We start from the raw sequence: 6572 nt of genomic DNA, 5'->3' as shown, positions 1-6572 counted from the left end.
TCCCCCCATGGTCATAGGTCCATCGACGTTGAAACAAAATAATAAGTTGTTTAAGTCCAGGGCTTATAACCGGAATTTTAAGCTCAGTTTCAAACAAAAACCCTCTCATGTTGTACTGTTAAAAATTCCATCTGCACATTTTCTGGCAGCCAAGGCTAAAACTTGATTGCAATCTCATGAGGTTTTTATACCCTTTGCCTGGGCTGAAATTTCCAGCTTGATATGTGAAGGTGAATGGTAGTCTGAGGCTATGTCTAGTGGCCAATAAATATTTTGGCACTATCATTATCAAGCACTAGGCAGCTTATAAAGAAAGGTGATTAAGCAAGCTGATGTTCTTTTCTAATAAGAAAAGAAAAGAGAAGAATATAAATATATCTAAAGAACTGAGAACCATTTTTTGGTGTGGTGGTTGGTGCCATGACTGTCCAACCTAGAAAAAGAATGTGTTTAACTACCTTCAGCTTCAGCTTCAATAAAAGCCACACAATCAACGATACCTTGGACCCTCCTGGGTGTAATACTAATAGTACCAAGAGTGGACTTCCAGACCAATCCTAACCAAGTAATAACTCGCGTTGTTTCCCAAACTGACTTTTCGCTATTTGTTATAAATCCCGCTAAACGTATGTCAGAACGAACCCTACTAGCTATAATATTTGCTGAATTATAGTCGTCAGCTATGGACCAACCATCATCTAAAAATACCGCGATGTAAATACCGTTAGCCCTCCACCATCCAACCAAAGGGCGGAGTATCTTTGTAAAGATATAAGGAGCTACAGAAAGGCCAAAAAGAAGAACTGTGAAAACGTAAAACCGCGTCTCCCCTTGAAACTCCCATGAAAAACCTGAGAATGTTTGATGTGTTTGGAAGATCTCGACGTGATGATAGCCACTCTTAAGATCAAAAGAAAACATATAACCATTCTTGCGAAACATAAGAGAAGCAATTTTCCAATCATCGTACTTAATCCTCAGTTTCTTAATGAAATGATTAACATATCTTAAATCAAGAATTAACCTTTTCTTTCCATTAGGCTGAACGGAAACCGACAATGGATTGACGACATGGGGTTTGTAAGACAATTGCTTTATGCGTTCGGACTTCAGTAGCTCAGTCTCTACGAAGTCAATATTTTTCAGGGCAGAAGCGTTGTTCTTTGAATAATATGCAGGCGGCACATCCCAGAAAGGCAAACGATAACCAAATTTAATTACGTTTAATATGAAGGATGAAGCACCTAAAAATACCCAAAATTCTAAATTTTTCTTTAAATTGCCCTTTACATTGTTATTTCGTCCTAGATCTTCGTCGATTTCAAAACGATTCAGTACCTGAAGTACATCCGTAAACTTGTCGAATTCCTCATGAATGTCCGATTCCCTTAAGTCCGGTTCCTGAAGCGTTTGTGGTGGTGGAGGCTGGGGCAAAGGCGGTTGGCTTGTACTGGCCGAAAGGGCAGGGGTAGAAGCTGGAGGCCCTGCAATCTTTGGCCCAGTGACCTGGCCTTCCACACCAGAAGCAGTCCCCATGTGCATAAGAGCTTGGACGGCCTGCGGGTGTCAAGATGGGACGAAAAATATGAATAGTTAAGAAACGGCAAATAACAACCAAAGAGCAAAACGTGCTAATTAACACAAAAGAAAAGGAGGGGCGGGTGGGCGGGAAAGCAGAATACAGTAAAGCTATATTGGTGACGCGACAAGTGAAATAAGCATACGGCTACTGGACTATATAGCAGTACATACTATGACACCTTACTCCCATGTGGTACAGATATCATGCATACTTGACAAGTATTACGTAACAGTAATGCACACGAAGGTGAGATAGAAAACAAAGTGTGAACACTGACGTTCCGTAATCAACTCCTATAGAAAATACATTTGGAAATGCAAGTGGCCTTATAGCCTAATTAGTATGGATCGAAAGCTTAACTATCATAGATTGGTGCTATCCAAAAACCACTTGAAAAAAGACCTATTAGAAGAGAAATAGTGATTTTTCGAAAAGTGTCGAAAACCGTAATTTTTGGCCAAATGGCAAAGGGGGGACCAAAGGAAAATCTTCGAAAATGGCCGATTTTGGGGGCAAACTTCGCAAGGCTATAAAACTGGGAAATGCAAGTTGCCTTATAGCCTAATTACTATGGATCGAAAGCTTAACTATCATATATTAGTAGAATTCTACTAGTATACTAATGCAAATGCTGTAATCTGATTGGCTGAGCCATTGAACACCATCTGCCATTAGTGTGCAGTGGCTGGAGGTCGTCTTGGAAATAACGTTTTTTCGTTTTTCCAAAGTTTTGGAGGAAATTTGAATGCAAATGGGTAATTAAATTTCTGAGAAGTCTAAACGAAGGACATTTACGGTTTCTTGGTTTTCAAAAAGATTGAAATTATTGAAAAAGCTGATGCGCTCTCGCGCACAACTTTCATTTTAAATGGCAATTCAATCCGAGCGATCTTTTTTTCAGGGCGCAAAGTTTAATAATACGTCAAGAAATAATTGTAAACTGTTATTTAAAGTAAATTTTAGTAAGAATTCCACTAAAACAATTAGATTATTCGCTCTCAATTTTTATCACGTGATCGTTGATTCGGCCTTCGGCCTCATCAACTATCACCTCATACAAATCTCGCTCGAGCTCATAATATAATTGTTAATTGGTGCCATACAAAAAACCGTTTGAAGAAACATCTATTAAAAGAGAAATAGTGACCTTTGCAAAATTGTCTAAAACCGCGGTTTTTGGCCTAATGGCAAAAGGGGGAAGGAAAATTTTCGAAAATGGCCGATTTCTTGGACAAACCACGGAAGCCTAAGAAAAGAGCAAATACAACTCGTATAATAGCCTAAATAGTATGGATCTAAAGCTGAACTAGCCTAGATTTGAACTATGCAAAAGACCGAATGAAAAAAGACCTATTAGACGAAAACAATTTTTCCAAAAGTGTCGAAAATGGCCATTTTTCGCAAAAAAGTAAATTGGGGACGAGGGCAAAATTTTCAAAAATGGCCGATTTTTTGGTTCAACTTCGGAAGGCTAAAAAAATAGGAAATACAGGTCGCCTGATGGCCTAATTAGTATGGATTGAAAGCTAAACTATCCTAGATTTGTGCTATGCAAAAAACCGCATGAAAAAAGACCTATTAGACGAGAAATAACATTTTTCGCAAAAGTGTCGAAAATGGCCATTTTTGGCAAAGTAGCAAAGGGGGGACCAAGGGAAAATTTTCAAAAATGGCCGATTTTTTGGTCGAACGTCGGAAGGCTAAAAAAATAGGAAATACAAGTCTTATAATAGCCTAAAGTGAGCTTTGTTTCACCGATCACAACGGCCCTAATGCCAGCCTTCTCCCAACCTTTCGCGATATGGAAACTTTCCTTACGGCTGGAGAGTTGGTTAAACAGCTCTATCACCCAGTTAGCGTGAAATGGACATCTTCCAAGGGGAGATTTCACGTGCGGTTTCTAATCCTGCATGGTGGGGTTGTAGGTGGTTGACCCCAAGCTCAGAAAATCACTCCTCTTTGCAATTGGTACCTGGAGGGCTTGAAAATCAATGCTGTTCGAAGTTATCATTGAAATGAAGCGCAGCACAAGGGAATGTGAGATATCGGCAAGATATCGGACAGTTATTAGAGACAATTACAATGAACCAACAGATGGAAAATGACGACTGCACAAGCGAGACTTTGAAGAACATAGCGGCAGAGGACAGTTGAGACAGCGAGAGTGATCGGGTAGTGGAACGTAAATGATGGACAAAATCAAACCGAAAAGTCCTCAACATGAAGCTGAGACGAGGGAATAACAGTTGCAACTGCCGAAGGCGTGAGGTTTTCTGTCAAAGATAGCACTGCTGAGCGGGAAACCGAAAATTCCAAACACCGCGTTAAAAAAAACACAACACCAATTTAATGAAAAATGGACAACTGATACATGTGGGTTGAAATTACGAAAGAACCAAACAAAGTGTTATATAAGCTAAAGCGGTGAAATAGATAAAACGAAGAAACATTTTTTTTATCCCGGAAAATGAGCACCTTTTCCGGGATAAAAATTCTCATATATTCAAGCATCTTAGTTTTTCTAAAAATTGTCCTGATAATTGTGATGTTTCTTGCTTCAAATTTATTGATAATGCTATTTCTTTCTGTCAACTCAAAATCAAGGAGAGCTTCCATATTGAGCGGTTGAAACCCGAACTCAACAAACAAGTTGATCATGTCAGTTTAGCATTACACTTCAAAACTTTTACCGTTATGTCAGTTGTGTTCTCTATAATATTGTTGGTTCGTTTGAATTTTACCTACTTATAAGGAACATTTAATCTACAAAGAATCATTGTATTGATAGTTTTATATATATATACGAATTATCTTGTAAAAATTTTAATGTTACACTCACTATGGCTGAAGATGATGTTTGAAACATCGAAACATGTTCCGTAAATTCAAAAGTGTGTTGTATTTTTTAAAATATTAGTTAAAACTATAAGTAACTGCAAAAAGAGTTGAGACACTCACTGTTGATAACCGTACAATGCGTGTCATTTGGGTCAGTGCATCTCCAACCCCCCTTCCCCACCAAGCAAAGTTGTTTCCATTTCCACTTAGAGTTCAAACTAAAAGGTATTAACATTGAACCAGGGGGAGGGAAGGAAGGGGTGTTCAGCCTTTTCTTATGAAGTGGAAGAGAGGTTTTAGGAAGAAGAGGTGGTCGGGATTTCCAATTCAGTGCCTCAACCTTTTTGCAATTGCTTGTAGAACGGCCTTATTAACCGAATCACTTTCTTGGGAAGACGATTTTCGCACCCGAAAACGACGTGATTCTGACTTTAAAGTTCTACTCTTTAAACTAACCCAAATATTGAATATTTATTTCCTTTACAAATTACTATCACTTATCTGATAAACAAGACATCATCACATTACACTCACACTTAGTTTCTCGGTGTTTGGAACACCTGATGAAACACTTCAAGTACACTCGTTTTTCACATATCACTTGAAAAATTGCACATTTGTATTTTCAACTCTATGAGATTCGGAGTTATGGATTATCGGCTGATCAGGACCTTTTCAACAGGCACTGTGAAAGTAAAGCCTGGTTCTCACTAGCAACGCAAGCGCACGCATAGGAGTGCTTATTTCACCGTGAAAACGGGCTGAACCGGTGGCTCAGTTGGTTGAGCACGGGCTGTTACGCGGGAGGTCGTAAGTTCAACTCCGGCCGGACCAACACTCAGAGTCTTTAAATAACTGAGGAGAAAGTGCTGCCTTTGTAATTAGATCTGCAAATGGTTAGACTCTCTAGTCTTCTCGGATAAGGACGATAAGCCGGAGGTCCCGTCTCACAACCCTTCAATGTTCATAATCCTGTGGGACGTAAAAGAACCCGCACACTTGTCGCAAAGAGTAGGGCAGTGTTGTGGTCTGTCGTCTGTGATGTATCATGATTGGGAGGGTAAATACAGATCTCCATTTAAACCAGCTATGCTGAACTGGAATTTCTGTATAAATAATGTATATAAATAAACAACTAAATAAAAATAAACGCAAGTATAAGTACAAGCGCAAGGAGAAAACATTTCCTTTTCTTTATGATTGCGTTGTATGAAAACGAAACACAGCATAAGTACAATGAAATTTGCTACGCCTGGCCGTGTCTGGCCAATTAATGCATTCATTCCAGATTCCCTGCGTCTAAGCAATTTGAACACAATGGCGGCGGCCTTGGTTGGATTTTATGCTTATGTCCACGTCTCCTTTAATTAGCATAAGCTATTTATGGTTGCGCTTTTACTTGAGTCGCAAGTGAAAACCAGACGTCATGGTGCTTTAGAAAATCTTTCAAAGAAAGCCATCAAAATGCTGCGGATGCGCAAAGACCAATAGCTGTTGGCTGTTTTACCAAATTTCTCACAAACTCGTTATTAGATTTTGCAAAAATATTGAATTAATACAGTTGCGACCACAAATGAATCGTCTATCAAAAATGTCAGAAATTTAACAAAAATTTGACAAAACTAAATAGCGTCTCTCAGCGAACTACGTGGCCCAGTGGTTAGGACTCTTAACTTGAGATCGGGGATCCCGGGGTTCAAGACCCGTTCTGACCACTCGTTGAATTTGTTCCTGGTGGTTCCTGATTTTGGCAGGTTATATCACGTTACTGTTATTGCGTTACTCGCATTTGATTGTTATGCAATACAACATTCCCGGATGAACGCGTGCTTCGGTTTGACGCAATAAATTGTTTGTTCAATATGGAAGTCTCGCCTCTTTTCTTCTTTGCACAACAATTTAACCTCTCCGCTGAACTTGTAAATAGCCAACTGGTTTGCCTCCGACCAGTTGGGATTCTTAACAGTTGTGGTAGTCGTGTTCATGTCGTTTCGTTGATTGTATTTCATTGGCCCTGAAAAGCCCCCATGGGGAGTGCCAATAAAAAAGTATTGTATTGTATTGTATGAAAAATCCGTTTGTGAAAATACCACCTGTCAAAAGTACTGTATTTCTGTTATTTAGGTAATGAAAGCATCGTTTAGGCCTCGTT

This window comes from Montipora capricornis, chromosome 9, assembly GCF_036669925.1.
Source record: "Montipora capricornis isolate CH-2021 chromosome 9, ASM3666992v2, whole genome shotgun sequence".
Taxonomy (NCBI): Eukaryota; Metazoa; Cnidaria; class Anthozoa; order Scleractinia; family Acroporidae; genus Montipora; species Montipora capricornis.
Note: the sequence above shows the minus strand (reverse complement) of the source record.